This window comes from Oreochromis niloticus, unplaced genomic scaffold (genome assembly GCF_001858045.2).
Source record: "Oreochromis niloticus isolate F11D_XX unplaced genomic scaffold, O_niloticus_UMD_NMBU tig00001767_pilon, whole genome shotgun sequence".
NCBI lineage: Eukaryota > Metazoa > Chordata > Actinopteri > Cichliformes > Cichlidae > Oreochromis > Oreochromis niloticus.
The window spans coordinates 164955-175326 of record NW_020327468.1 but is presented as its reverse complement, the minus strand read 5'-3'; the positions used below and the strand labels follow the sequence as shown (position 1 = coordinate 175326).

The window sequence follows — 10372 nt, the reverse complement described above, 5'->3', positions numbered from 1 at the left end:
AGGAATCTGCAGCTTTGAAGACTTCCAGGTTGTGTTCATCTTTGATGGTCTGGATGAGTGTCGACTTCCTCTGGACTTCCACAAAACTACAATCCTAACTGACCCTAGAAAGTCCACCTCAGTGGATGTGCTGCTGATAAACCTCATCAGGGGGAAACTGCTTCCCTCTGCTCGCCTCTGGATAACCACACGACCTGCAGCAGCCAATCAGATCCCTCCTGACTGTGTTGACATGGTGACAGAGGTCAGGGGGTTCACTGACCCACAGAAGGAGGAGTACTTCAGTAAGAGATTCAGAGATGAGGAGCAGGCCAGCAGGATCATCTCCCACATCAAAACATCACGTAGCCTCCACATCATGTGCTGCATCCCAGTCTTCTGCTGGATCACTGCTACAGTTCTGGAGGATGTGCTGGAAACCAGAGAGGGAGGACAGCTGCCCAAGACCCTGACTGAGATGTACATCCACTTCCTGGTGGTTCAGGCCAAATTGAAGAAGGTCAAGTATGATGGAGGAGCTGAGACAGATCCACACTGGAGTCCAGAGAGCAGGAAGATGATTGAGTCTCTGGGAAAACTGGCTTTTGATCAGCTGCAGAAAGGAAACCTGATCTTCTATGAATCAGACCTGACAGAGTGTGGCATCGATATCAGAGCAGCCTCAGTGTACTCAGGAGTGTTCACACAGATCTTTAAAGAGGAGAGAGGACTGTACCAGGACAAGGTGTTCTGCTTCATCCATCTGAGTGTTCAGGAGTTTCTGGCTGCTCTTTATGTCTATCTGACCTTCATCAACTCTGGACTCAATCTGCTTGAAGAACAACAAACAATCTCATGGTGGTTTAAACCATCTGTCCACCAGAGTGCTGTGAACAAGGCCTTACTGAGTCCAAATGGACACCTGGACTTGTTCCTCCGCTTCCTCCTGGGTCTTTCACTACAAACCAATCAGACTCTCCTACAAGGCCTGCTGACACAGACAGGAAGTATCTCACAGACCAATCAGAAAACAGTCCTTTACATCAAGGAGAGGCTCAGTGAGAATCTGTCTGCAGAGAAAAGCATCAATCTGTTCCACTGTCTGAATGAACTGAATGATCGTTCTCTAGTGGAGGAGATCCAACAGTCCCTGAGATCAGGAAGTCTCTCCACAGATAAACTGTCTCCTGCTCAGTGGTCAGCTCTGGTCTTCATCTTACTGTCATCAGAAAAAGATCTGGATGTGTTTGACCTGCAGAAATACTCTGCTTCAGAGGAGGCTCTTCTGAGGCTGCTTCCAGTGATCAAAGCATCCAAGAAAGCTCTGTAAGTACATATGTGATAAGTCTTTTACTTCTAATCAGTTTAATGTGTGATGGCCCCCTAAAAACTAAAAAAACTAAAATGAAATGTGTGCATGCGTGTTGTACCTCGTCAATCTCTAGCACATTCATGACGAAAAAGTTATTAGCCCAGTGTTCCAACATTTGAAAGAAGGGATTGCTGTTACAGTGGATGTTGGGTATCAGAGATTCCATAGGTCCCTCATCCTATTCATGTAACCCCTTCTGTCAGGGTTACTTTCATAGTAGCATTCCAACAACACCCTATTTTCATCTCTAGCCCACCGATGCCTTCTTGTACCAGTTGCCCACTTCTCATTAGGGTGCCCTGGTTCCTCAACACCTGACGCCGACCTTGTTGAGCCGGGTGATGTCCGAGTCGGTATGCCTTTATTTTTATTTGTCTGGCTCATGTCTGCTGTAGGCTCACTCTGCATGGGGGGCCAAAGTTGCTGACATCCAGAAATCCTACCAGTACCTGGACAAAGCTGGACTGAAAGACAGCACAGAAGCACTAATCATAGCAGCACAGGAACAATCTCTGAGCGCAAGATCCATAGAGGCTGGGGTCAATCACACCAGACAAGACCCCAGGTGCAGGCTGTGTAAAGATGCCTCAGAGACAATCCAGCATATAAAAGCTGGGTACAAGAGCGAAACAGGCAGGGCATACATGAAACACAATAGCCAAGAGGCCAGCATAGTACACAGAAACATCTGTGTTGAGAATGGCCTGGAAGTCCCAAGGTCAAAATGGTTGATGGCCCCTAGGGTGGTCGAGAAATACCGAGCTAAGATTCTTCCAGATACAGACGGACAAATTTGTGATGGCTAACTAATCGGACATAATAGTGGTGGACAAGCAGAGGAAGATGGCCGTATTGATGGAGGTAGCAAAAACCAAATGACAGCAGCATCAGGAAAAAGCGACATTAGAAGCTTGAGAAGTACCAAGGGCTCAGAGAAGAGATCGAGAAAATGTGGTGGATGAAGGTAAGAGTGGTCCCAGTGGTAATCAGAGCACTAGGTGCAGTGACTTCCAAGCTAGGCAAGTGGCTCCAGCTGATCCCAGGAACAACATCGGAGATTTCTGCAAATTAGAGATGGTTGAGCAGAAGGCCGATGATACTTTGAGATTGAATGACCCAGAAATAAATGGATGATGTGTGAGAGACTGCATTGAGGTTCAGTACATGATCAGTAGCGTTTAATTATTTAGAATAATCACAGATATTTAACCTCCTAAGACCTGGCATCCACATATGTGGAAATCACCTTTTGGGTTGTCTAGACCACAATACTAAATTCTGCTCTAAAAGGGCCTGGTATCAACTTAGGAGGACATTATATTGCCACTGTTCTATTGAAGTTTTAAGCAAATGTCCTCATATGTGGATATCAGGCCCTTGTAGATCAAGATCCAGTAAAAAAGATACTTATTTGTTTTTAAATTCATCACGGCTCAATCAGCCCAAATAGCAAAGAGAAATTAAAAATGCATGCCATGAAAGAGTTCAGGTCTTAGGTAATTTGGAAAACTGCTCTGTATGCTCCTACTAGCAGCTATTAAACAAGTGTAAATGCATCTACCAGCTCCTCATTTGTTTCTGTTTAGAAATATAATTGTTCTAAATGAGGAAATTCTAGATTTATAACAGCTTGATGCATTCTCAATCATTCAGCTAAGTAAATCTAAAATGGTTGATTCTACTCTTCTGGATGTAGTCACTCATCCAAGTGACTGAAATTAGCCCACTAAATGAGCTTTGAAGTCAGTTCTTTAATCATTAATATACAAATATGCAAATGCAAAAAACATATTATGTTAATATTGTCATTCAGTGGGCTAGTTTTAGTGATTATGCAAATCACTAATATAAGGTTGGGGAAACCTGCAGTCAGCTGAGACTGAAGAAGCCACTTGGATTAGTGGTGAAATGTTTCTCCCACTGAAAACGCTGCATCCAGATGAACAGAATCAACCTTCTAGATTTCTTTAAAGAAAAAATTCCTGCATGAATTAAAAGTTTAGTTATTCATAAACAGTGTTGGGTTACTTTAAATTAGTAACTTCGTTACATTACTAGTTACTTCTATCAAAAGTAACTCCATTACTTCAAGTTACTTGTTACTTTCAAAGTAACTAGTTACTAGGGAAAGTAACTTTGGCTTTACTCAGAATTCTCTTGTTAATGTGTTGCTTCCGTAACTGGATACCCAGCAAGATTGCCAGTCTTCTAGCTTGCTTACTTGCCACCAGAGATGTAACGCGTTACTGTAATCTGATTACTTTTTTCAAGTAACGAGTAAAGTAAGGGATTACTATTGCAAAAACAGTAATTAGATTACCGTTACTTTCCGGTCGGAACGCTGCGTTACTGCGTTACTAAAACCGTGATTCTTTTGCAAGAATTTCTCATGACAGTGGCGTAAGCGAGTGCGACATTCGTGACAACAGCTGTGTGAAGATCAACAATGGATAATATATCGAGTGCGGGAGAGAGTATGGGCGTGCAGCGTTTAAAGTGTGGAAGTAGTGACCTTACTTTGAGTTTGGTTCCATAAAAAGTGACAAAAACATTAATGTCTGTTGTGCAAAGCGAGAAAAACCCCTAAACTTCCAAGCAAGCACCGAGTCCGCTACAACATAATGGGAAATTCACAGAGAAACTTGTGGATTCTTCAACTGACCACTGCGGCACACCTGCACCAGGGCAAACCTCCGCCTACCCCACGTTAGTCTTTGATTTTATTTATTTTCTGCTGTCTTTTACTTGCATCTATTTGAAAGGGTGAATGTAAACACAAAAAAATATTTTATTTTATGTGCTGGAATGTGAATAAAATAGGTTTAAATGTTAAACAAATTTCTTCCAGTCAGAGATTGCATGTAATGTTGCATATAATTAAATTTTTGCTTGATGCCTCATAACTTCCCTTCAACTCATTTATGTCACCTAAAAGGTAAACCTGTTTCTCTATCACCTGTTCAGCTCTGATGATTCAGTAAGGACATCTCCTGGTTTCATCTTCATGTTTCCCTCTCACCACATATCCAAACCGACATCAAGACCAGCAGCTTTACAGCTGTGGCTCCAGCAAACATCAGCTGATACTAGAAAGTAATATTAAATAAATTCTAACAACAACTGATCAAGCTTAAACATGCTGCTGTTGTTTAATGCGACCTCCGCTGGGTTCTTTTTCTGCGCAAAGTGGGCGATAAAGAAACAAGAGAGAAAAGCCGATCAGCTGATCATTGATCAATTTCATGATTGAAGTAGAAACAGGAGAGGGAGGGGGAGAGAATGAAAGAAGAAGAGGCAGCTGTGCAGCAATGACACAGAATAACTCCAGCTTTGTATCTTTTCCATTCTAGCTGTCCGGGACAAACTGCATTTCTTTTCACCTCAATATGAAACGCGTAATATTTTCTCTGAATATGAGACGATTCTGTTTTTTGGGGGGCGGTTGGCAACACTAATAATTAACCTTATGAAGAAAATAAAGTACAACATCAGTAACATCATAGCACCCACCCATCTGTACAGAAACTCAGTCATGCTAGCTAGTACGCAGTACGAAAAAGTCAGTATAACGAAAATAAACTACACCTAAACTTGGTTTATATCTGACCCAGATAGACTGCAGGTCATAACTTCTTACCTGAAGTTCAGTTCACCTGACACTCGGACCGGCAGCTGCCCTGGGTCGCTGCTCTTCCTGTGTCCCCTTTCCCTCATCTACCTGCTGGCCTCCACCACTTGCTAGTGTTACTGAATCTGTGGAAACTCCACGATAGCCACCACATGAAGTAACAAATAACGAGCCTATCTAAATCCCAGTAACGATTAACGCGTTCCTGATTTTGGCATAATAACTAGTTATCGTGCTCGTTACCACAATAATAACGTAGTTACTGTAACACGTTACTTAATAACGCGTTAGTCCCTACCAAAGATGGGCAGTAATGCGTTACTTGTAACGCGTTACTGTAATCTGATTAGTTTTTTCAAGTAACAAGTAATGTAAGGGATTACTATTGCAAAAACAGTAATTAGATTACCGTTACTTTCATGTAAGAAGGCTGCATTACTGTGTTACTAAAACCGTTATTTTTTGCAAGAATGTCTCATGACAGTGATGTAAGTGAGTGCGATGTTCGTGACAACAGCTGTGTGCAGATCAACAATGGACAGTGCGGAAGAGAGTATGAGCATGCATTGTTTAAAGCGTGGAAGTACTGACCTTACTTTAAGTTTGATTCCATAAAAAGTGACAAAAACATTAGTGCCCGTTGTGCGTGGGAAGAAAACTTCTTTTTACAGCGAAAAAACCCCCCTAAACTTCCAAGCAAGCAGCGAGTGCGCTACGACGTAATGTGAAATTCACGGAGAAACTCACGGATTCTTCAACTGACCGCTGCGGCACACCTGCACCAGGGTAAACCTCCGCCTAACCCACTCCTGCTTTACAGGTGAAAATAGAGCAACAGGACCGCTAGTCTTTGATTTTATTTATTTTCTGCTGTGTTTTACTTTCATCTAATTGACAGAGTTAGTGTAAACACAAGAAATATTTTATTTGCTGGAATGTGCAGAAAATAGGTTTAAATGTTAAACAAATTTTTTCCAGTCACAGAATGTTGCAAATAATTAAGTTTTTGCTTGACGCATAAAGTTAAAAGATTTAAAGTTTAAAGTTTTAAAAAGAGACGTTTCCATTTGATCACATTTTGTATGATGGATTATGCAGAAAAAGTAGAATTGGGCTGAAAGATCTATTGCTTTATCACCTATTCAGGTTGTAAATCGTGTTTTTAAAAAGTAACTAAGTAACTAAGTAATTAATTACTTTTGAAAATATGTAATTAGTAAAGCAACGGTATTACTTTTTGGAAGTAATCAGTAATTAGTAACTGATTACTTTTTTCAAGTAACTTGACCAACACTGGTCCCTACACTGTTCATAAATAGTAAGTTACATTTGCTCACTGATTTTTTTAACTTTGAATTTTAGGTTGAGTGTTCCTGATCTCTCAAAGAGTGGCTATGAAGCACTGTCCTCGGTTCTCAGCTCCCAGTCCTGTAATCTGAGAGAGCTGGAACTGAGTATCAGTGACGTGCAAGATTCAGGCGTGAAGCATCTGTCTGCGGCAGTGGGGTATCCACAGTGTACAGTGGAGACTGTCAGGTCAGATCAAGTAATATTTTTAATTATTTTGAATTAATAGAAGTAGTCAGTTAAAATTATAAGGCAATAAATGTCAGCTTTATTTGCAATTTACTGTTGCATTTTTCACAAATTATGGTAATGTGACACATTTCTAACCAATAAGAAAACAAGATTCTTAAAATACTTTTTGCCCCCAGACTTACTCTCTGCAATCTCTCAGGGAAAAGTTATGAAGCTTTGTCATCAGTTCTCAGCTCGGGGTTATCTGGTCTGAGAGAGCTGAATCTGAGTAACAACGACTTACAGCCTTCACCAGTGAAGCTTCTGTCTTCTGGAGTGAGGTGTCCAAACTGTAAAGTGAATACTCTGAGGTCAGATCAAGTGATATTGTGTTCTTTGTCAACTGGCAGAATTGACCAATAAGAATACACCACTCAAAAAATAAATTAAAATAAAGGAACATGTTCAGATTTCCTCCCTCTATCCTTTCTGACTGATTTTGTAATGTTGCGTTTGGTTAGGGTCATAGTCAATAATGGTAGCCTGAGTTGATACCTGGACCCCACAGGGGTTGCACTTTTACTCCAACCTGTCCATAAAGACACATCAATATGTGTCATCACCACAAGGTTTGGTGTGTCTCTAAGCACAGTCTCACAAGCATGGAGACGATTTAAGGAGACAGATAGTTACACTAGGAGAGCTAGACCAGTCAGTAGACCATCCTGCTCCATTGTGTAAACAAGATAAAAAAATCAAAAACATTCTTCATGAGTGTGCCCCACCTCTAGTGGAACCAGAGCTCACTAACTGGCATATGGAGTCTGATTGGCTTTTGCCAAAAAATACCACTAAGTACCACAAGTGTCTTTTTTAAGGTCAGTGCCATCAATTGTTGTTCTGTCTTAGAAAGGAATGAAGGATTACTGGGAAAAAAAAGAAAACAGGAATAAATATTGTTAAATCTATGTGTATGCCCACATTCTACTGGGTGGGCTTTTTATATGGATACACCGTAATAACATGGGAATGGTTGGTGATATTAAAGTCCTGTTTGTGGCACATTAGTATATGTGAGGGGGCAAACTCCTCAAGATAGGTGGTGACCATGGTGGCCATTTAGAAGTTGGCCATCTTGGATACAACTTTTGTTTTTTCAATAGGAAGTTGTCACAAGAAAAACAATGGTGTGCTTGGTTTGAACGTAACTTTATTCCTTCATGAGTTATTTACAAGTTTCTCTTTGTTCACAGCCATTGACATGTCGGAAGAGGTTAACACATGAGGAGCGGATCGAAATTCTGTTGATATCTGGTGAACGCAATAACCGGGTCATTGCGGCAGATTTCAATGCAAGACACCCTACAAGACCACCCATCTCCCATGCTACAGTTAGTAAACTGCTTGCTAAGTTTCGTGAAACTGGTTCAGTGTTGGATTTGCCAAAATGTGGACGCAAGAGAACTGTCACTAATGAAGAAACATCAGTGGCTGTCCTAGCTTCATTCAGCAAGAGCCCACAGCGTAGCACTTACCGCATGTCACTGGAGAGTGGCATAAGTCGAACATCCCTTCGGCGGATATTAGCTACTCACAATATTAGCACCCTTACAAACTCCAGCTACTGCAGCATCTCAACCAGATGACCCAGATCGGCACGCAGAATTTGCAGAATGGGCAGAACAAAAATTAAAACAGGACCCTCAGTTCACGCAGAAGATTATGTTCAGTGATGAGGCAAACTTTTATGTGAATGGTGAAGTTAACAAACAAAACCACTGCTATTGGTCTGAGACTGTAACCTCTCAAAGAGAAGCTGTGATGCTCTGTCCTCAGTTCTCAACTCCCAGTCATCTTGTCTGAAAGAGCTGGACCTGAGTAATAATGACCTGCAGGATTCAGGAGTGAAGTTTCTGTCTGCTGCACTGCAGAGTCCACATTGTAGACTGGAAACTCTCAGGTCAGGATCCAAACGTTCCCACTGCTGATTCAGATTTTGCTACAATACAAATCTCCAAAGTTTGATTCTGTTCATCTGTAATAATCCTGTATCTGTCAGGAGTGACGCAACAGTTGAGATGCACTTTTTCTAAACACTTCATCTCTGTGGCTTTTAAACACCAAAACACGCTGTGGCAAAAATTGGTCCGCCCCAAAGATCGGGTCCCCCGACACACGTAACACAGGGTATGCTGTTAAGTGCCAGGAGGATTGCCAGGAATTATACATCCAGGCAAGATAGATAGATAGATAGATAGATAGATAGATAGATATAGCTATATAGAGTGGGCCATTTATATGGATACCCCGAGATGGGTGGTGACCATGGTGGACGTTTAGAAGTCGGCCATCTTGGATACAACTTTTGTTTTTTCAATAGGAAGAGGGCCATGTGACACATCAAACTTATTGGTAATGTCACAAGAAAAACAATTGTGTGCTTGACTTCAATGTAACTTTAATCTTTCATGAGTTATTTACAAGTTTCTCTTAGTTCACAGCCATTGACATGTTGAAGAGGTTAACACGTGAGGAGCTGATCGAAATTGTGTTGATATCTGGTGAACGCAGTAACCGGGTCATTGCGGCAGATTTCAATGCAAGACACCCTACAAGACCACCCATCTCCCATGCTACAGTTAGTAAACTGCTTGCTAAGTTTCGTGAAACTGGTTCAGTGTTGGATTTGCCAAAATGTGGACGCAAGAGAACTGTCACTAATGAAGAAACATCAGTGGCTGTCCTAGCTTCATTCAGCAAGAGCCCACAGCGTAGCACTTACCGCATGTCACTGGAGAGTGGCATAAGTCGAACATCCCTTCGGCGGATATTAGCTACTCACAATATTAGCACCCTTACAAACTCCAGCTACTGCAGCATCTCAACCAGATGACCCAGATCGGCACACAGAATTTGCAGAATGGGCAGAACAAAAATTAAAACAGGACCCTCAGTTCACGCAGAAGATTTTGTTCAGTGATGAGGCAAACTTTTATGTGAATGGTGAAGTTAACAAACAAAACCACTGCTATTGGTCTGAGACTAACCTACATTGGATGGATCCCTCCAAGACTGTTGGAACAACAAAAGTGATGGTTTGGTGTGGTTTATGGGGTACAACGATAGTGGGTCCATTCTTCATCAATGGAAACCTCAAGGCCACTGGATATTTGAAATTGCTTCATGATGATGTGTTTCCCTCTTTATGCACTGAAGCTGGCACATTCCCTGAGTTTTTCCAGCAAGATGGTGCACCACCACATTATGGGTGCCAGTTCTGAGCATTCCTAAATGAACAGTTTCCTGAAAAGTGGATTGGTCATCGTGGGCCAGTTGAATGACCCCCAAAGTCTCCCGATCTGACCCCCTTAGACTTTTATCTTTGGGGTCATCTGAAGGCAATTGTCTATGGTGTGAAGATACGAGATGTGCAGCACCTGAAACTACGGATACTGGATGCCTGTGCTAGCATTTCTCCTGCAGTGTTGCTATCAGTGTGTGAAGAGTTGGAGAAGAGGGTTGCATTGACAATCCAACACAATGGGCAGCACATTGAACACATTTTATAATTGGTCAGAAACTTGTAAATAACTCATGAAAGTTACGTTGAAAAGTTACGAAAAACCAAAGTTACGTTGACCAAGCACACCATTGTTTTTCTTGTGACATTACCAATAAGTTTGATGTGTCACATGGCCCTCTTCCTATTGAAAAAGCAAAAGTTGTATCCAAGATGGCCGACTTCTAAATGGCCACCATGGTCACCACCCATCTTGAGGAGTTTGCCCCCTCACATATATTAATGTGCCACAAACAGGACTTTAATATCAACAACCATTTCCATGTTATTACGGTGTTTCCATATAAATGGCCCA

The 10372-nt window shown here is 41.6% G+C and overlaps 1 long non-coding RNA gene across 1 annotated transcript; it reads left to right on the top strand.

The window, feature by feature from the left end:
- Positions 1 to 1204: 1204 nt before the first annotated feature.
- Positions 1205 to 7786, top strand: LOC109199715 (uncharacterized). Its single transcript, XR_002060029.2, has 4 exons — positions 1205 to 1305; positions 6342 to 6515; positions 6695 to 6868; positions 7751 to 7786. It is a non-coding gene; the product is annotated as an uncharacterized LOC109199715 (long non-coding RNA).
- Positions 7787 to 10372: the final 2586 nt, after the last annotated feature.